General features: G+C 44.5%; 1 long non-coding RNA gene across 8 annotated transcripts; it reads right to left on the bottom strand.

The window, feature by feature from the left end:
- Positions 1 to 1438: 1438 nt before the first annotated feature.
- On the bottom strand, positions 1439 to 20030 carry LOC132655883 (uncharacterized). Of its 8 annotated transcripts, none has more exons than XR_009593817.1 (4): positions 19889 to 20030; positions 18795 to 18910; positions 17764 to 17830; positions 1439 to 3657 (listed from the first exon to the last, which is right to left on the bottom strand). It is a non-coding gene; the product is annotated as an uncharacterized LOC132655883 (long non-coding RNA). The 8 variants fall into 8 exon arrangements; XR_009593819.1 differs by lacking the exon at positions 1439 to 3657 and adding an exon at positions 3698 to 7607; XR_009593813.1 differs by lacking the exon at positions 1439 to 3657 and adding an exon at positions 8155 to 9739.
- Positions 20031 to 21526: the final 1496 nt, after the last annotated feature.

The following is a 21526-nucleotide window of genomic DNA, read 5'->3' as shown; positions in this document are numbered from 1 at the left end:
AGAAGATAAATATTAGTAGGGGAACAATGATAACAATTGTGACACTTGGCTCCACTTTAAAGTAAAAAAAAAAAAAAAAACAAAACAAAACAAAAAAAAACAAAACAAGAAACTGAGACTTTAATTACAAAAAATAATTATCAAAACTGACTCCAGAAGAGAAAGAAATGATAAGCAAACATGTTACCACAGAGGAAACAGAAAGTGTGTCTCAAAAAATAACTCATTCAAGACAGTTTTCCAGGGGAATTCTATCTATTTTTAAGGGACAAATAATCCTAGCACTACATAAACTGTCTCAGTGTCTACATTTTACAAAACAAATCTAAACTGTTTTACTCACACAAAGCTCTTGGGTCTTGACTAAGGCTATCCACATGTACAGATTTATACCACAGATATTTACAAGTCTGAATTAAAACAGCAAACAAGAGGCTGGAGAGTTGGCTTTGTGGCCGATTTCCCAGCACCCACATCACCGCTCACAACCACTTATAACTCCAGGGGATCCTGCTGTCTCTTCTAGCCTCTGAGGTACTACACATCAGTGCACGTACAGACAAGCAGGCGCTTACTCAATAGCACGACGTTTACAATCCAAGTAAGGAAAAGCCACTGTGAGGGGAAGAACATTCTGCAGGTCACAGCACCGGTCAACATATCAAGCCTCGGTTGTTCACATGGATTTTAAGACTCAAGAAGGAACAAAAGCGTAAGCCAGACAGCCATCTGCCCTACAGGACACAGCCAGGAGGTAGACCTTTACCCGCGCTTATCTTCTTTCACAATTGATACATATTTGAAAATTTTCACAATAAAAAGCTGGAGGAACTACCTATTAATATAATTCATCACATTAATAGGTCTAAAGAGAATGATCTGAGGATATTTCCACACGCCCTGAGAAGGCATTTGACACAATTCAATAACTATTCTTAATTTTTAAAGCATTTAATAAAACAGGAAGGGATAGTTATTTCTTTAGCATATGAAATAGATTCATCTCTTTCCACAAGCTGGGTTGATGTTTAGTTGATATTTTTATTAGTAAAAAATAATTTATGCTTACTGCTTAATGGGAAAAACACTAAAAGCATTCCCATTAAAGTCAGAATAAAACAAAAATGTCCAATATTAGTCCGGTAGACTATTATTTAGCATTGTTCTGGAAGAAATCACCAGTGTAATTAAAAAAACGACATCACAAGAATAAAAATTAAAAGGTGGGGGTGTAAATTATCTTTATCTACAGATGATATGACTGTCCAGCTGGGAGACAGAAGGACCCAACTGAAAAACTATTATAAACTATAAAATGTCCAAAACATGCTAGATGCTACATTAAAAGAATCAAACATGTACACACACACACCAAAATACCACGTATTTTATTATGGGACTAAATGTATAATAATAGATGAGCACAAAGGATGACTGTAAAAAGTTATTTTGTATTCTTGAATATGAAGGGAGACATACATTTCTTAAAATTAATTTACAATGTAATGAGACCCCCACTAAAACAAAACAAAACAAAACAAAACAAAAAAACCGACAACAGTGCTGTTAAATAAAAATCGGCAGAGTCCCAGGTTTCATTTAAATTGGACAAACTGAACTGGGAAACCGATTAACATTCATGGGTTTATTTTGCATGTGTGTGTGCAGACATGTGTAGAGGTCAGAGGACAGCTTGCAGGAGTCAGTTCTCTCCTTCCACCTTTACATGGGTTCCAGGGCTGGAACTGGGACCACCTGGCTTGTATAGCAAGCATCTTTACCCACTGAGCCATCCCACCAGCCTCAGTTTTTTTGAATGCCGAGAACTCTGGAAGAGCAGTTCAGCAGATAACAGGACACGTGAGGTGGATCCAAGGAAACAATGCAGAAGTGTGTCTTCCTGTCCAGAAAGATCAGAGTACAGACCGAAAGCCCTCAGTCCAGGGTGACAGAGGTGGCACGGGTGAATGAGGGAGAGGAGACACAGGCAATCGCAGGATTGCAGGATTGCACGCGTGTGTGCGTGCGTGTGTGCGGTGTGTGTGTGTGTGTGTGTGTGTGTGTGTGTGTGTGTGTAAGGGGTTGGATCTTATTTACATGTTACATCAACACAAATCCCATGTGAGGATATTTCTACATAGAAAATGAAGCTATAAACTACAGGGCAATGTTTGCACAATCTTGGGATGGCAAAGGCCTGTGTGTGTGTGTTCATGTGGATATGTGTGTGTATGTGTGGATATGTGTGTGTGTGTGTGTATGTGCATGTGTGTGTGCTATGCTTTTATATGTGTATGAGTGGGTACACATTTACATATGTGTGTGTGTATAGATGAATGTGGAAGCCAGGTGTCCTCAGGTGCCATTCTTCAGGTGCCGTGTCCGTGACTTGTGTTTTGAAACAAGTCCTTGCTCACTGACCTGGACTCCCCAGTTAGACAAGGCTGTCTGGCCAGCAACCCCCCAGGAATTTCCTCTGTGTCTTCCACCAGGGCTGGGATTTGCAGCACACACACACATACCACACTGCTGGCTTTTTTATATGGGTTACAGGTATCAAATCCAGATCTTCTTGCTTGTGTAGCAAGTATTTTACCCACTGAGTCAGCTCCCCAGTTCCTCGATTACATTAAACAACAACAACAAAACCTGTACATAGGTTTCAAAAACCGTATCCAAGAAACCACAAACTCAGGGGAGATTCTGTGCAACTCCTGTTACAGAGTGGCTCTTTATAGCATTCTTGAAAGATGAAGAGTGCAAGAACAACCATCAGCAGGGGCAGCAGGCAACAGCTCTGCCTATACTCTAAAGCGGGATCTGCCCCTCAAGTGTGAGGACTGGAGTTCAAGTCCCCACAGATTGTCTAAAAGCCAGGGAGGTAGTAAGTGTCTGTACCCCACTCTCATGAGGTCACACAGGAGGCAGACACAGGAGAATCCCTGGCAGATGGCAGACCGGCAAGCCTGGAGCACATAGAAACAAGAAAGAGACTCTGTCTCAAACAAAATGGAAAGAGTAGATGGGCATCTGAGGTTGCCCCCTGACCCCCACATGCACCTGTACACCCACTACACACACACACACACACACACACACACACACACACACTCTGACACACACACATACACAGAGACAGAGAGACAGAGAGAGATCATATAGCTTATACATCAAGTATTTTATCAACTGAGCCACTTCCGAGCCTTTAAATATACCCTTAACGAGACTGACAACTGTCTACTGTGCTGAGACACATCAGGTACACACGTGAGCTGGGCAAACTACAGCACATGAGTTAGATTCAGTGGAGCTTTTTTGTAAAGCTGTAATTATTTCCAACAGCGATTCTCAGTCTTGCTTTGGAACGGGCCACTTTGGGGTCTTGTTAAAGCTGGATATAGACTGGAGAGATAAATCTAGGTGTTGTCAAAATCCCAGATAAGGAGCAGGGAGATGGCTCAGCAGGTAATGATGCTTGCTGCCAAGTCTTCTGGTCTGAGCTTGATTCCCAGAGCGCACTTGCACGCGTGGGTGTGCATGCAAGCACACACACATGCTAATAGCAGTAACAATTAATAACAATAATTTAAATCCCAGATAACATACACAGGATTTGGTTGGAGGAAAATATCTTCACACAAGGTTTCTGAAATTCACCTGGAGGAAATAAAAAAGATTAAAGCAATGGAAAATCTATCCGGAAGGGTGATTAATAACAGACTTGTCCTACGTGGGTAGGAGCACAGCTTTCTGAAGCTCATTATATTTTGTATTACAAAGCTGAAGCACATTAATTATACAAAATGCAATGAACAAAATGTGGAGAATGCAAAATTTGTGCAGCAGCCCCACCCATCAGAAATGGTCACTGTTAATATTCTGAAACTTAAGCAGGTTTCTAGTAACCCTGTAAGGTGTGTGTGTGTGTGTGTGTGCAAGGATGTTTGTTCAGAGTGAGTGTATAACCCAGGAATGAATTAATCCTGATCATTCCTCTCTCTCTCTCTCTGTGGCTTATGTATGTTCTGCGTGTGTATGAACATGTGTGTGGAGGAGCAGGGGTCAATGTTGGGTACGGTCCTCAATCTCTCTCCTTGTTAGTTTTTGAGGCAGGGTCTCCCACTGAATCTGGAGCTCGTTGCTTCAGCTGGGGTGGCTGCCAGTGGGCTTCAGGGACCCTCTGTCCCCTCCCTCAGCCCCAGCCGGGGGATACAGACTTGAATAGCAATATTCCTGTGGGCTCTGAGCTCAGAAGCCCAGGCTTGACAGCAGCCACTTTACCCACTGAGCCATCGTGCCAGCCTTATTCTGTCTTTATAACTTGATACTTTATGGTGTTTAATTAAGACAGTTTCATATCCTAGGTATTTCTGGGCAGGAGTTCTGGTTCCAAGTCACATGGACTTTGGTGCATCCTTAAGTGTTCTGAAACCAAGCGCGACTCTGTTGCAGGGGTAGGTTTTTCTAGAAAGAGCTCAAGAGTCTTACATTTTTCTTCTTAAATTATGTGTATGTGTCTCTCTGTGTGTGGCTATGTGTCTGTGTCTCTATGTGTGCGTCAATGTGCGTGTCTGTGTGTGTTTGTGTATGTATCTGTATGTGTGTTTGTATCTCTGTGTGTCTATGTATGTATATGTGTTTGTGTGTGTGTCTATGTGTGTGTCTGTGTATGTGTTTGCGTGTGTGTCTATGTCTATGTGTCTGTGTCTATGTGTCTGTGTGTGTACGTCTGTGTGTATGTCTGTATGTGTCTCTATGAGTTTATGTATGTTTCTGTGTGTGAGTCCGGGTGGAGTTACACACACGTGAGTGAAGGTGCCAGCAGTGGCCAGCAGGCTCTGGATCCCGTGGAGCGGGACTTGTGGGCAGCTGAGGCCACCTGATGAGGGTACTGGAACCCTGGTGATGCCGAAGAGCATCAAGTGCTCTTTCCACCAAGATAAATTCAACACCTCGGAGTACGAACAACACGCCCCAGGCCTTCCTTGGGCATTTTTTTTTTTTGTTTTTTCAGGTTTTCCTTTGTGTCTAGCTACTTGGTTCCACTCTCAGTTTTGCACATTTCTGACTATTACTTAGGGCAGCTTTTTGAACTGAGGCTTTATTCCAACATCGTCAGTTCTTCTCATTAACTTCTTTCTGTCTCCATGCTAAACTTTATCAGGTGTTTTTATTCACGCTTGCATTTTATTTGGTTTTCAGGATGGAACTCTCATTATTGTTTTCTGAGTAGAACACTGATATGTGCTCATCATTTTGAAAACGCAAACAAGTCCCAAGAGTGGGAGGTGAGAGTTCTGCAGCAGTCCTACCTCAGGGGACACGCCGTGTTTATTAGCCCTAAGTATTTTTCGGTTAATTATCCAGGGTTTCCCAGATAGAAGAATCATGCAGTAGTTAATGATATTAAACCAATGCATTTTCTTAAAAAAAAAAAAAATTGTAACCATGAAATGTCTCAGAAGTATGAGAAAGCACGGGAAATGGCATAACACACATCCATTTCACTAGATTAACCACTGACCAGCTGTGCCAAGATCAAGCCCCACCCCTCCCCTTCATTTGCACCTCATTCCCTGAGGGCATCACACCCAGAGGGTGTGAAGGTCATCGAGGCTTACAGCAAAATCACAGGTTGGGCAATGTGCAGGTATAGGCAGGTGTGTGTGTGTGTGTGTGTGTGTGTGTGTGTGTGTTCATGCACACGGAGGCTGGAGGTCAGCCTTGGGCCAGAGGTCAACCTTGAGGTGTGTTCCTCAGGAGCTGTTCACCCTTGCTTTTTCTCAGGTCTGTGTATTTGTGTGCAGGCATAGGGAGGCTAGAAGCTGAAGTCAGGGTCTTCTTCATTGCTCTGTGCCTTGTTCACCTTGCCAGGTCTCTCAGGAGAACTCAGAGCGTGCTGCTTCTGCTAGTCTGGCTACGCAGCTTGAGCTGGGGATCTGTCCTCTACTTTCTGAGTCAGAACTGGGCTGCCACACCCACCCAGGATTTACCTGAGTTCTGGGCGTCTGAATTCCAGTCTTGCTTGCACATTGGGCATGCCCCCCTCTGCTCCATCTCCCCAGCCCCACTGTGCTTTTTGAAGTAGGGTCTCTCATTGGCCTGGAGCTTACTAACTCAGCTAAAGCAGACTGGCCCGTGAACCCCAGAGAGCCACCTGGTTTTACCTTCCCCCTACCGGGTCTGCTTCTATATGCCCACTCTGGGGACCGAACTCAGGTCCTCATGCTTGCACGCCCAGCATTTTTCTGACAGGGCATCCTCGCAGCCCCTGGGTGTGTTTGAAGTGTGAGGTCTTGAAGTTTTTAAAGGTGCGGTGTTTTTAAAAAACCTGATTCTAAGGACATGTATGCTGGCACACGTGGTTTCTGCTCATCCAGTCACCTGTCCACTGAAGCTATGTGCTGCGTATTTTCCCACTTCTCCTCTGTGCTTTGCATAAGGTCTTCTCACATTTACACTTTCACAACTAAGTCATGAGAACAACTTCTTCTTATGTCTTCTCAGGCACAGAGAAGAGAATTCATCTGGGGTAGATGTATGGGCATGGATGGTTAAACCACAGACGGTGCCCACCTGCTACATCACGCCATCCAGTGTCATCAGAACAGCACCAGCAAGGACCCTGTTTCTCGAGTATTTATTCACTACTCAGGTTTTTCTTAATTCCCGGTCTAGAGCCTAACACATTTCCCGTTTTCTTGCTTATTGATTTGTAAAAGATCATTATATATTGTGGACATTAATATTTCTAGTGCAAGTGAGTTTCTCCAGACCACAGTTTGTCTTTCACTTCTGTTAAAGGCACATTTAATTGTGTGTAAATGTTTGATTTTTATGTAAAGCTATCAGTGTTTGCCTGCAAGTGAAGCGCTTTTACTGCCTTGCTTAGTCAGCCCCTCCCATTCCAATGGCATTAACATGTGTGCCTGGATAATTCGCACAAGTTTCAAGATTTTGCCATTTATTCCTAGTATTGAATCCACCTAGCACCTTTTTAAAAACTTTTTATTGACTCTTTGTGATTTTCACATCATGCACCCCAGTCCCGCTCATCTCCCTGTTCCCTCGCAGCTGCCTTCCGCCCTTGCAAACTTCCCACAGAATAAAACACACAACGACAATAAAGCATAGAAAAGATCTCGGCGTGGAAGCTGTAGTGTGTCACAGCGTGCCCTGTAGTATATCCCTCTGTCCACACATCTTCACTTGCAATGGCAATGGGTCGCTGGTCCGGTTCGAGATCTCTGACTTCTGTGACACCATCAACGTTGGATCCTCATCAGAACTCCTCCCAGTTCTCCTGTTGTTGCGCCGTGTCATGGAGATCCCGAAGCTTTGGAACAGCAGGAGTCCCAACCCTTCATAGATGATGTAGATTTTGGGGTGGGCCAACTCAGAGCCCTGGATCTGGGCCTGGGCGGTAGCTCAGACGGTCAGCTTGCTGGCTCTCCCTTATCTGCGCCACCAGGGAGAGCTCTCCAGCACTGCCCCAGCGAGGCTGGGGTCAGCTCTCCTGCTCTCCTGCCGTGGTCTGGCTCCAGGGCCAGCTCCGCTGTGCCGCTCAGTCAAGGTAGGGCGCCCTCTCCCTCAAGCCTCACACCTATCTGTATAGAAACCAAGACAGGGATCTGCTGGTACATTTCCCTCACACAGGTTAACGGAGCGCCCCGTCATTGTTGACTCCCCTTTCAACTTCCTATTTGAGAAAATGTCAAACATGCTCCTAGGACAGACAGCGGGACTTGCCAGCCTCCCAGGCTCATGGCTCACCTTCAACAGCCTGAACGGTAGCTTTGAATATTTTGGCATGAGTCTTGAAGAGATCAGGGCTCTTTTAAGCCATGAGAACGTCCGTTAGTCTTAACAATAACACTAAACCTTCCTATCAGCGAAAACATCTCTGCCCAGGTGAGATGGCTCAGCAGGTAAAGGCAGCTGCTGGGTAAACCTTGGCTGCCTGAGACTTTCAGTCCCTAGAACCCACACGAAGGCAGAGAGAACTGACTCCACAGGTTCTCCCTCTCGTTCCCATAAGCACGCTCGCTGTCCCATGCAAACCCGGGCACACACACGATGCGCGTACGTGTGTGATAATAAATAAATACATAGCATTTAAAAGTCTTTCGGATATTACCATGATTTTACGTCTGCGTTATTTTCTAATGCTGGGGATAGAGCCCAGGGCCTCATGCATGAGGGGCAAGCACACTGGCACCAGCACCGTTTCTTGCAGTTTGGTTTAATTAGGCTGTGAATGATGTCTGTGCACTTCCCAAGTCTATTTCAGCATACAAGCATTTCTCTCCTCTTCCCCACTTGAAATGCGTCTATTGGAGAAACCGGACCTCTTGCTTCACAAAGACACCCCCCCCAACACACACACACGCACAAACACAGACGTATCAAGTTTTCTCCAACTGCTTCCCCTTGGCATCTGTCCTTCAACATGTCCCTCTGTCCCTGTGGTGTCGATGTTGACTATAGAAACTTGATGAGGGCAGGTTGGCTACAGGGCCAGGATGCTCCCTCCAGGAGGCTGTGTGCTCCATGGGTGGGGTTATCATGTCGACCAGCACAGTCTGGGGACACCAAGAATCATCATTGCCTGGATCCATTACTCCACCAAAGCTTGCAGACAGCAGGCGTCCAGTCCCTTCCCTCTGTCCTCATCTTTAAAGCATGTGATGCAGCAGTCCGTCCCTCTACCTCTCTGTGTGTCCGCTCCTCACTGCGTGGGTGGATTTCCCCTCTTGTATCTGTTCTTCCGTCCCTACCCTCCCGGCTCTGAAGTGTACCGTTTTATCCCTCTGGCTCCATCAGACGTCTTTATAGCTGGAGGGAGAACATCATTTCATCTATAAGTTTGCGCACATTTAAAAAAATATATCTGTTTCCGACTGTGGTTGCATTTTCACAGCTTGAGTTAAGAGTCTCACGTTCATGAAAAATTCTCTTGATGTTTTAAAATGGCTGATCATTGACTTTATATGTTCATCTAAAGAAAATTCCCAGCTTTAGGAAGTCGAGACTGTCTGCCTCTTTGCTTAGTCTTTCATTTTCTTTACTAATGTATAATTTCCTTCTAGATTCTGCCACTGAGTTGTTTTTATAAATGTCATGCACCTCATTTGTTGCTAGTGTCTAGAAACACAAAAGCTTCTATATAGGAGACTCGTACGGATAGGACTCGTTGAATTCCTTTAATCTGATAGTTCATTAGTAGATTTCCTTAAAACCTTCTTCAAATGTTAGACCATGGTATTTGGGGGATGGTGGTAATGATGGTAATTCTTTCACTTCCTTCCAGTAAATTCTTTTTCTTATCTCAATTTGTCTAATATAATTAAATGTAAGTGGTTGTAGCAACCTTTTAAATTTTAATCTTTTACTTAGTGAAAGGATTTATCCAGTAAAAAGCAGATTGCTGTGACTTCCTGAGAAGTGTGGCTGTGAAGCAGAGTGGGTTTCTCTCCAGGCTCTTGATTGCTTTTCAAAAGTTAGCATCCACCTTTATCACATGCTTTTCCCCACAGTTTATTGGGGATCGTAATATGCTTTTTCCATTTGTAAAAAAATGACTGGACTCGTGATGGTGGTGATGATGGGATAGTGATGATGATGCTGGTGATGGTGATGATGATAGGATAGCGATGATGATGGTGATAATGGTGATGTGGTGTTGATTATGATGACGATGATGATGATGATAGTGGTGATGCTAGTGTGGATTAACTCTCTGAATTGTAAACAAAGCCCCAATTAAAATTCATTTTTTAATAGGTTGCCCTCGTTATGGTGTTCCTTCACAGTAACAGAACAGTGACTAAGACATTTGCAAAGAACAATTCAGCATTGCTTACCTATGCTCTATCAGTTTTATGTGGAAATGATTCCTATTATTTCTTTGTTATTTTCTTTGGAATTTATTCTGTTTTTCTTTAATTGAATGCTTAGCTTGTTTTCCTATTTTCTTTTCTTGGGGCTGCTTCTCATACATTTTTGAAATACAGTACTTTCACTTTATTTCGTTTTCTAAATGAATGGTTTGCTTGGCAGGCTATGTACAGCTGACATCTGAGTTTGCTGTATTGTTATTGGAATACATGGTCTGCATAACTCATCTGGTTCTCTACTTCATGGTTGATTTTTATAAACACTCTCTAGGAAAAGCCTAATAATTCACTAAACTTCAACAAAAATGTTCTCAGAAGTTGTAATTCCTTGCCTGTTAATGGTGTTATTTGAACCTTCTTTATCTTGCTGCTTTACTTTTCACTTAGTTGACAGAGAGAGAGAGAGAGAGAGAGAGAGAGAGAGAGAGAGAGTGAATACTTCACAAATCTCCCTCTGTGGTTTTGGTTTTCTCTGCTTCTCCTTATAATTCCAATGAAATTTTGCTTTATGTGTTTTGAGCTTTTTGGTAGGTGCATATAAGATCATCTTCCTTCTCAGCCGTGTCTTATTATTGGACACTACTCTTTATTTGTATTCTTGCATTTGCCTTCAAAGTCTATTTTTTCTGATCCCAATATAGCTACACTCCAAGTTTTGGATTGGATTTCTCTAACTTCACACTTTATGTTTCGTTATCTTGGTTCTCAGTCTTTCTTACCCCATCTGGGCATCCCTGTCTTTTAAGTGAGAAGTCTAGGCCACTCACAGTTATTTTAGTAACAAGTTTCAATTCTCTCTTCTCATTTGGGCTTCCTGTTTGGTTTTATTTTTTTCTTGTTTGCTTTCTTCAACCTCATTTTCAGTCCTCTCTCTAATCAAACAGGTTCCCTTATCTCTGTCTCTCTTCTTCTTTCCATTTTAACATTTATTTCTCTGCTTTCAGAGAGTATGCTTAAATTTATAGATTGTATGCTTGAGTTACCAAAGTCTGATGTTAATAACTAAATCGTTGTCCCCAGATGTTGAGGACTCTGCAAGCCACCCCTTCCTATGTTGTCCATGTTATTCTTGGGAAGAAATGAAATACAACATTTGTGGGTTTTAAATTTTTCTCAAAATTAATTCTACATTTAATGACTGGCCTCCTCATCCCAGGGCCACTGAACTTCAGTCTGTCCTACAGACCTAGTTTAAAAAGAAACAGAAAACAAGACTGGTGAGGTGGTGCACACCTGGAATCCCAGCACTCGGGAGGCAGAGGCAGAGGCAGGCGGATCTCTGAGAGTTTGAAGTCAGCCTGGTGTACTCAGTGAGTTCTAGAACAGCCAGAGCTACATAGTAAGACCCTGTCTCAAAAACTAACAAAACAAACAAACAAACAAAACAAACAAACAAACAAAAAGCTTTCCCTCTCAGGACTGGAGGGAAGGCTTGATGGCTAAGAGCATGAATAGCTCTTGCAAAGGACCTGAGTTTGGTTCTCAGCACCTACTTCTAGTGGCTCACATACACCAGGAACTCCAGCTCCGAGGGGATAGTACACCATCTTCTGGCCTCTACAGTCATCTGCAATCACATACACATATCCACACAGACACATACGAGTACACAAAGTGTTTAAGAGAGCACTGTCTGCTCTTCCAGAGGTCCCAAGTTCAATTCCCAGCACCCACATCGTGGCTCACAACCATCTATAATGAGATCTGGTGCCCTCGCCTGGTGTGCACACAGATGTATGCACACAGATGGAGCACTCATATACATTAAAAAAATAAATCTTTAAAAAAAATCTTTAAAACATCTCTATTTGTTACTTAATTATGGATATTTTTATTTATGTGGAGTGTGTGCATACACACTTCTGTAGCATGTGTAAGATCAGACATGTGTGTGTGTGAAAGAGTGTGTTTTGAAAGCCTCACAAGCTATTTCATACAATATTTGAAGAGGATTCTGGGTGGGAGAAGAAAGGGCACCACATCATCCAGACTGACTTGTCTTTCTCTGGCCCTCTTGTCATTTATATACATGGGAGCTTGGAGCAGGCATAGCTTGCTTTGCTGTTGTTTGCCATAGAAGACATCCTACCTCATACACCACTATGCTCCTCTCTGCTGTGCAGACTATCTTTTCCTGTCAATAACTACACACCTAATGCATTCATTTCAAATACTGCAGTGTCTTGCATATGGGTCAGAGGCCTTTTGCCAGACCACATTCTGTTTGATGGGCACCGAGATTACTTCCACGTTTTTCTGGGATAGAAAATGCTGCACCCAACACCACACAGAGACAAAATAGGTGGATAGGGATGCAAGCCAGCGTTTCCTTTGCTGAGACAGAAGCAGGGTGGGCAGCTGGCGTGCTGTACAGCGTGCATTTGATCATCCTGGTCTTACCCAGCATCTCCCAGAGCAAGAGTGCCAGGCCATGCACATTTCTAGTCACATTTTATATTCCTCTGTTCATGGATACATCTACTGTCCCTGTTCTCCTGGCTCTGGATGCATTAGCTCTTGAAAACAACTGCTCATAAGGGCTGGAGAGATGGTTCAGTTGGCAAAGGTGCTTTCTGCCAAGCCTGACAAGCTGAGTTCAATTCCTGGGACCCACATGGTGTCACCCTCTGATCACCACCTGTGCTGTGTGATGGCATGGACACACACACACATACACATGAGTGTAATACCAGTGGAGTCTAGAAGAGGGCACCTGATCTCCTGGAAGATTGTGAGCCATGTGACATGGGAGGTGGAAGCTGAACTCTGTCCCCAGGAAGAGTAGTGTGTGCTCTAATTACTGAGTCATCCCTCTAGCCCTACTCACTGAGATTTACTTACAGGGTGGTGTCCTGATCTTACTCCCTCAGCTCTTGACTGAGTTGTCAGTACTTGCAGCACATTGTCATAGCTGTAGGTCAAGTTCCTTCAGTTTTGAGCCACTTGGTTTGCCTCACACCCCCTAGCCCCAGAATGACCACACAGCCCCCTGTCCCCAGGGTGACCACACAGCCCCCTATCTCCAGGGTGACCACACAATCTCCTTGACTTCTTATGCTACGATTGTGCTATTTTAAAAATTATTTTTATTGCATTTATTTTGTGTATGTGTGTGTCATCTGTGTGTGTCCATGTGTATGTGTGTCTGTGTGTGTGTGTCTGCGTGTGTCACAGTACACACGTGGAGGTCAGAGAACTACAACCAGTAGGAGTCAGTTCTTTCCTTCCACCTGTGGATTCCAGGATTGAACTCAGGTTATCAGCCTTGGCAGCAAGCGCCTTGCCTTCTAAACTATCTTGACAGCCCAGTCCTCTATATTTTGCTTTTGGGACTTCTATCTATTGGAGAGTGTGAGATAAGGATATAATTTTCTTCCCAATCTGGAGGAAATCATTCCAAGACTGTCTGTCAAATAACATTTCTCTCCTCAAGCAGTTTACATTGTATCTTATTTGGGCGGGTAACTCAGTGGGAAGGAGTCTCTGGATTCTGCTTAGTTCCATTGATTTAGTTGTCTTTTGGGGCACTATTATCCCACCATTTAAAAACATCTTCCGAGCCAGTGAGATGGCCCAGTGGATAAACGTGCTTACCCTGAAAGCTTGAGGACCTGAGCTCAAGCCCAAGATCCACATGACTGAAGGCTAGAACCCCACAAAATTGTCCTCTGACCTCCACACAGTTGTGTGGCATGCCTGCCCATCCATGCACATATACGTTAATAGAAACATTTTCTCTAATTTAATAAAGTTATAAGTCTTAGGAGAAATGTAGATGGGGCCAGTCAGATAGAGATGGGTGAAGACGCTCAGTTCAATCCTCCTGACCTACGTGGTCGGAGGAGGGAACCAACTCTGGAAAGTTGTCCCCTGATTTCCACGCGTTTGCTGTGGCATGATATGTGCATCAGTACATGTGCTCACATCCACATAGTAAATACATACACGCAATAAACTTTTAACTAAAACTTTTATTCTACTATTTTATGTGTGTGGGTGATTTGTTGACTACTTCGCCTGTGCATTGTGTGAGTATGGTGGCCTCAGAGGCCAGAAAAGGCCAGCAGATCCCCTGCAACTGGAGTGAATGATGGTTGTGAGGCACCATGTATGTGGGTGCTGGGAATCGAACCTGCGTCCTCTGGCAGAGCATCCAGAGATAGTTAAATGTGTAACTATCTCCCTAAACCCTCCCCCTACAAATATTTTAAAGAAATTCAGATGGCTTTCCATCCTCATTTCATCGTGTATATTTGGAGGGTTTTGTTGTTGATGTTATTGTTAATTTGGAACGACTTGTAAAATTCTATTAAAAACAAAAACAACCCCCCCAAAAAAATACTTGAAAAAGTTGTCAGTGATATTACATTGGTTTTAAATACTTGGGGGCTTAAATACTTTAAATACTTGCTGCACTTCTCAAACACTTTTATACTTCGCTATTTTTCTCATTTCTGTGCCAAGTTACCTAAGCAACTTAACAAGAGAAGGGTTTATTGTGGCACATGTTTGAAAGTATGGGCCACCTTGGCTGGAAGGCACGGCGGCAGGGGTGTGAAGACCCATCGTGACCAGGAAGGCACGGCGGCAGGGGTGTGAAGCTGCTGGCCACAATGCCTGCAGTCATGAGCTCAGAGCATTGAATGCTGCTGCTCAGCTCACATCATTCCTGATATTCAGTCAAGGATCCCAGCCCAGACATCCTACCTTTAAAACAGATCATCTCCCCCTTGATCTAATCTAGGAAAGGCTTCATAGACAAGCCCAAAGATGTGTCTCCATGGCGACTTTAAGCCCCATCAAACTGACAATCAGGATGCATTCAAGTGAGAAAGCATATCTTTTGGATAGGAACAAATGTTTGTGCGTGCCTATTTTTTGTAGCCAAGGTCCCACCCGCTCAACAGTGCAGCTGAGGCAGACCCACCCTCTGCCCTCCTGTGGCTTAAAGTTTCCAACTGTTAAAAGGGAGAAACATGGCTTTTGTGAATTAGAGAAAGGATTAATGATCTTAAGTGCTAAACGGAACAGGTTAAAATTGTGTATTCTGTGTAGGTTACGGCACGTGACTCGTACAAGTAAACAGCCCTATTAATGAAATTCCTCATCTCTTCCATGCTTTTAGTTCTTCTTTGCCTACTTGACTTGACAAAGACTAAACAATGTAATAATGTTAAGGTATCTCATTAAGACAGTGATTTTGCCAGCTTCATCTTGGTATTCCTAATAGCTTTTGGTTATATATTGCTTTTTTAAAAAATACCATTTATTAGATTTTTTTAATATAGAAAATGTTAAAGAATAATCCTACCATCAACATAATCCTTAACAATCCCTCAAAGGGCAGGGGAGGAGGAGAAAGAGGGAGGAGAAGTAGAGAGAGGGAGGGAGGGAAAAAGAAGGGGGAGGGACAGGGAGAGGGAGAGAGAGGATGAATTCAAGTTGTTCATACAAACAAAAATCTAAGCCTTCAGCTCTCTGCTTTACTGTCTACTGTGGCTTGGACCTGTAGTCCTCCAAGTTCTGTGTGTTTGTCACAGGCTCTGAGAAATAAAATAATAATAGTAATAATAGTAATAATAATAATAATAATAATAATAATAATAATAATAATAATATAGTAGCAGTCGTCCTCGTTGTCATGTAATAAACGGTCCATTTGAAAAGTGCCTTCTGTCAGCTTTGGTCCAACCTGCCTGCCAGTCCAGCTTCCCTCCTCAACCCAGACTAAAAGTTTAGAGCAGAAGCTTGCAGCTGTGGCAGCATCCTGTGCCTTATGATGTTAAAGTAAGCAGGATTAAAAGGTAGGGATGAAGCCACTCATGCATGGTCTCTGTTGAGAAGCAGACCGTCGGTGGCAGAGGGAACCACAAGACTTACCCTGACCCTCCTGCTTACCCAGCCAGTGATAAAAGAAAAAGAGAGGACCCACATGGGGAAAAATATGCTCTTTACCCTCTCAGGCTACCACTATTATTCTGGGCCAAGTCCAGCTCTCCAATTTGTAAAACAAACCACCTCACTTTGGCTACTCTGAGTCTCCAACGCTGTTATTATGGAGTGGAGGGCAGATCCTCATGCCTCATACAAGCCTGATATCAAGGGTATGGCTATTGAGTGCTGGGACAGCTTTCAAGAAGCAATCAGGTCACTGAGGCATGTCTCTGAAAGAGAGGTGGAGCCTCCCACTCCTTCCCTTTCCTCTGCTTTGTTTCTTAGCCACAGGTGAGTGTTTCCCCCAACATATGTCCTCCCTCCATGGTGCTGTTTTATCACTTGCCCAAAGCAACAGGGCCAACTGGTCACCCACTGGAACCCTCCCAAACTATGAGCCAAAAGAATCTTCCTTATAAGTTGACTATCTAGGCAGTTTGGTATAATAACTGACTATCCTTAGGTTGACCCAAGGGGGGCAATGGCGATTGAGTGACAGTGAATGGCAAGCTGAATGGCAAGCTTCATTCATGGTAACGTCTCTCTTTCTCCACCATCATTGTCCCATAGAGCCTCCTGCTTCTAGCAACTCAACAATGAACTGAGTTGTTTCCAGAACCATGTTCCAGTTGGTTCAGCTCCACACCCCTGCTCCTGTTGCCAGTGACTCTTGCTTTGAAGGTTAGTGTGTTTTATTTCTGTTGCTGTGATCAAATAACCTGACAACAAGCAGACTTGAGTAGTGAGGATTTGTTTTAGCTTACAATTCCAGGTCATAGTCCATCACTGTAAGGAAGTCAAGGCAGGAGCCTCAAGTTGCCGGTCACAGCATATCCACAGTTAGAAGTGAATAGAAATGAGTCTACACATGCTCCTGCGTCAGTGTGTGCTCAGCTATACTCTTACACAGCACAGGATCCCTTGCCTAGGGAATGGTGATGCCCACAGTGGGAGTAAGGTAATTTAAACAATCCATCACAGACAATGCTTACAGGCCAATCTGGTGCAGACAGTCCCTCACAGAGACTCTCCAGGAGATTCTAGGTTGAGCTACATTAACAACTAAAGCTAATCATCATACAGCACAACTAGAAACCAAAGCTGTTTATTTAAAAAAAAAAAAATCTTATGTTGCCCCTCCCCTGTGAAATTCCTTCTCCTTCAGAAGTTTTGACTATTTAAAAAGGCCCGGGAAGGGTGATGCCAGAGGGAGGGTGAGACTGGAATAAGAGGAAGGAGGGGTCTAAGACTGAGATGTAAATTGAATTAATTAATTTTTAAAAAAATGAAAAAGAAAAGAAAAGTTAAAAAAAACCTGGGAAGTGCTGGGTCTGGTGCCCCTTTATCATTCTGCCAGTTTCATTTCAAGCCTTAAAAAACTGTTAAATCTTTTTCTTCCTCCTCTCCCCGCATCACCAATGCTAACGCTCAAGCCTAGGGCCTCCCTTGCTTAGGGTGAGTGTTCGACCACTGAGTGACACCACCAGTTTTGAACTCTTAAATTTCTGCTCAAAGAGTATGTATGTGGTTTAGAAGTCAGACAGCACAATGCCTGCCGATGACAAAAGGCATCTTCCCAACATCCCTCCCTGGGTGAGTGCCCTCCAAAGATCTTGGTCCTCAGGGTGAAAGGTAAGTGGGCTCTTAGGAGGCAGGACCTCGTGGGAAGTCCTTATGTCACTGTGGGCAGGCCCTTGAAGGGCAACCTACATGGATCCTTTGCCTTTCTCTTCTCCTGCTTTCACTATGGGTGGCTTTGCACACACAGCACGTCAGAGGGTGCAACACTCTAGCCCCAAAGGGAAATAGATCTGCTTGGTCTGAAGCCTGAACCATCACAACTGTGAGTTAAGGAAATGTGTTGCCTCGAGCATTTCATTAGTGATGAAAAGGTGATGAATACAGACAACTCCAACTTTCATCCACTACTTACCTTTGTGTTTCAGAATAACTGTTTACCAGCTCTATATTGTAGAAGAAAGTATCTACCTATTGCCTGTCTAGTAAAAAAAAGACGAGAATTCAGTTTTTATACCACAGCACACACTTCCCCTCCTCTCATCTTAACAACATGGTTCTCTCACAGTTTTGTTATGTGAATATTCAATATTTACATAGATAAGACTAAAATATTGACTAGAGCTGAGCCATGAAGTGTGCTATGAGTGTACATAATTTTTGTTGTTGTTTTTTTTTTTTTTTTTTCATAGTTAATCATTGCTTTACTTTTTCTACTCCAGGGTTTCCCTTTGCCTTTCCATTTAATCTAATTTTCTAGATCCTATGTTTTTTTCCCTTTCTGGTTCCCACCCATCGCTTACCTATAGGCTGTTTCCAGTAGCATATTCAGAAGGAAAATACAGACCTCAACTTTAAAAAAGATTGTGTGTGTGTGTGTGTGTGTGTGTGTGTGTGTGTGTGTGTGTATGCTACATTTGTGCAGATGCCCACAGAGGCCAGAACAGGGTGTCAAATCCCCGGAAGCTGGAGTGACAGGTGACCTGACTTGTATCTTGTATTATTTATTTAATGATACCCTTTCTGTTCATTCTTTGTTTTTTTTTCTACAGCATCTATTGCCATTGTTAATTCTCTTCCTCTCTCTCTCTCTCTCTCTCTCTCTCTCTCTCTCTCTCTCTTTCTCTTGTTTTAGAGACAAGGTCTTACTCTATCCCAGGCTGTCCTAGAACTGATAGCAATCCTCCTGCCTCAGTCTTTCTGAGCCACCACCCTCAACTCTTCTAAGTTCCCCTTGCTTTTCAACCCCTCTGTGTTCTCCAGACATTTCCTTCTAATTCTGTCCTTTCAACCTCATTATATGGCCCCTTTGCTTTGTTTCATCTTTCACAGGATGCTATTAAAGGGAGTTTATGTAAGTGTCGTCTCTTTTCCTTCCTAGCTTCCTTCTCCTCTGTACCTAAATATTTGATCTCTGTCTTTCAGCCTAGAGTTTCCCATACATACCCATGCTGTCTTCTGTATTCAAGAGTGTGTCGTGATGCCACGGAGAGGGGATGCTCTGGGTGCAACCAGCAAGAGGGTGCTGCCATTGGATAGTGTTGCATCATCTCTGCAAGAGACTTTTTCAGAACACAGAGACCTGAGTGAGAGGGAGGTGTGAGCACAACTCTCAGTGCAGGAGCCAGTGCTGCAAGCCATGTGGGGAAGGACAGGCCTTTCCTATTGCAGCTTACAGCACTATCTCCCGGGGTGCGTCTGGGTTTCTCCCTTCCCTCAGTCAAGGAAGAGTCCAGAGGCTCTTCCAGCTGCACCTCATGAGAGAAAGTGTGGATGATCCCTGGCTGCAGAAAGTGGCCCTGACACTCCCTCCACCTCTGAGGCCACAGCCAGCCTCTTCCCTGGGTCTCTCCCAGCTGCATGGGGCTGGCTGCGTTTCTTGTACAGGTGGAGGACCCAGCAAACCAGGGGCCACTGTGCACCTGCTTGCAGCATCTGGTTCACACCTGGTTCACTGTGCCTCCTCTCCCATTCTCTTCATCCCGGGGCTTATACATTTTAAAATTCTTTTAAAGTCCATCTGAGTGACATGTCACAAGTGAGAAGAGATACCTTCAACCAGCCACTTACCTAAAAAACTCTGTGTTTCCTCCTTTGCTTTCCTCACCTGAGCCATGTCTGTGCTTGCAGCTAACGATCCATCCATCCATCCATCGGTCCATCCATCCATCCATCTGTCCGTCTGTCCAACCATCCATTTGTCCATCCATCCATCCATCTAACCATCCATCTGTCTATCTATCTATCTATCTATCTATCTATCTATCTACCTTTCTTTCTATATCAATCTATCTATCACTTATCTATCTCTATCTCTGTCTCTATCTCTGCCATCCCCTTTCTTTCTTGATTTTTGTCTCTATGCCTCCCCACATGCCATTCTTATCCCCTGGAACCACCACCGATCCTTGGGCCTACACTTGGCCTGGATTGCTGTGAGTTATCTGATTACATCAAATTCTCTCTCTCTCTCTCTCTCTCTCTCTCTCTCTCTCTCTTCCTCTTTTCCTCCCTTTCTCCCTCCCCTCTCCAAGACTTACCAGCCCTGGGCCTCCTCCCATCTATGAGAAGCTTCTGTCATGACCTTTGCACAGAAAGAACTGCTGCCTCTGGGCCTGCCATGACACTCACCCCCTCCCTCTTCAACTCAAGGAAGAAAAGAATCCTTCTATTGAAAGCCCATTAGGCCTGGCCACAGCTTCACCCACCCACTCTCTGGTCACATGGCTCTCGCTCCCAGTAGTTGAACTGGTGCTGGGGTCCCTGCCAGCTGCCTGCCAAGAGTTCAGCTGAAACAATGGGTCCCAGTGTCTCCCCAGCCTCCAGCTCTTCTAGGATCTCTGAGGCTCACTGTTTTTCTATGTCTCCACCATGCTCACACTGTCTCTCAGTCAACGTTGCCATTTTTCCGCCTCCCATTCTTCTCTCTCTTTCTTCTCCTTTGTCTCCCTCCCTCCCTCCCTCCCTCCCTCCCTCCCTCCCTCCTTCGCCCCCTCCCTCCCTCCCTCCCTCCTTCCTAACCATCCACTTCATTTTCTTTTTGTCTTTCTCAGCATTTCTTCCTCGCCGCCCAGTCTGGCCCTGGCCCTAAGGATCAGCTTCTCTCCCCGGTAACCACATCCTCCCAGGGTCTCTGCCTCCTTCCACAGCCTGTCTTAGGGTATGCGGCTGCTGGTGCCTTCCTACAGCGGAGGCCCAGGTGTGGTGTGGCCCTGTGGCTGGCCGGACCGCCTGCTGTCTAACACTCTGGTAAGGTTACTATTTATCTAGTGCAACCAAAGTTGGCACACACATCTGGCGCCTGGTACTTAGTGCAATTATTTATGATTTCCACCAAGATTTAAAAGCTCATCGCCGGCCTTGTAATGCAGTAACTGATTGCGCTGCTAATGTAATTAAGAAAAGATTATGATGTCCGCGTGGCGTACCAGATGGTGGCATTCATAGTAATCGGCATGCACAACTGGCAGAAAACTGCACAAGGGCAGCGGAGTAGAGGCAGCTGGAGACCTGCATCTCCGCTGTCACTCGGGGAGGGAAGGGACAGACGGGTGTGGACAACACAGGGGAACAGGAGGTAGAGGGTGGTGGATCTCTGCCATTCCCCTCGCCGTGAGGTTGCTATGTTACAATTCCCACCAGAGTGCACACACTGAAAATTTTGCTCAGACACAAATCAAGCGAGGGCACAAACGGGCAGGTCTACCCGCCGTAAAATAAGGAACACTTTCCTTCACTTATGTGAAAATGTGGATGGCGTGCCTGCTTGTACTAAGCCCTAAGATTACATCAGTAAGGAAAGCCACCGTGACCTCTCCCCTGTGGAGCCTAGTTGATGGGATATGATCAGACACTCACAGGAATAAATGCAAAATCGATTGTGAGCGATTACAAATGGAAGGCTGGTTGGTATGGTATGCTTTCCCGGAGCAATTAGCCAGGAAGATCAGGGGAGGCTTCCCTGAGGAAGTGACAATGGAGGGAAGCCCCAAAGAGTGAGAACCAAGCAAGTCAGGGTGTTTGAGCAGAGAGGACATGTATCGAGGCCCTGCAGTTGGGAAGTGCACTCCTTTAATCCCAGCACTAGGGAGGCAGAAGCAGGCGGACCTCTGAGGTTGAGGCCAGCCTGGTCTAGAGAGCAAGTACCAAGACAGTTTGGACTACGCAGAGAGATCCTA

This window comes from Meriones unguiculatus, chromosome 8 (assembly GCF_030254825.1).
Source record: "Meriones unguiculatus strain TT.TT164.6M chromosome 8, Bangor_MerUng_6.1, whole genome shotgun sequence".
Taxonomy (NCBI): Eukaryota; Metazoa; Chordata; class Mammalia; order Rodentia; family Muridae; genus Meriones; species Meriones unguiculatus.
Note: the sequence above shows the minus strand (reverse complement) of the source record. Positions and strands in the feature narration are given on the sequence as shown.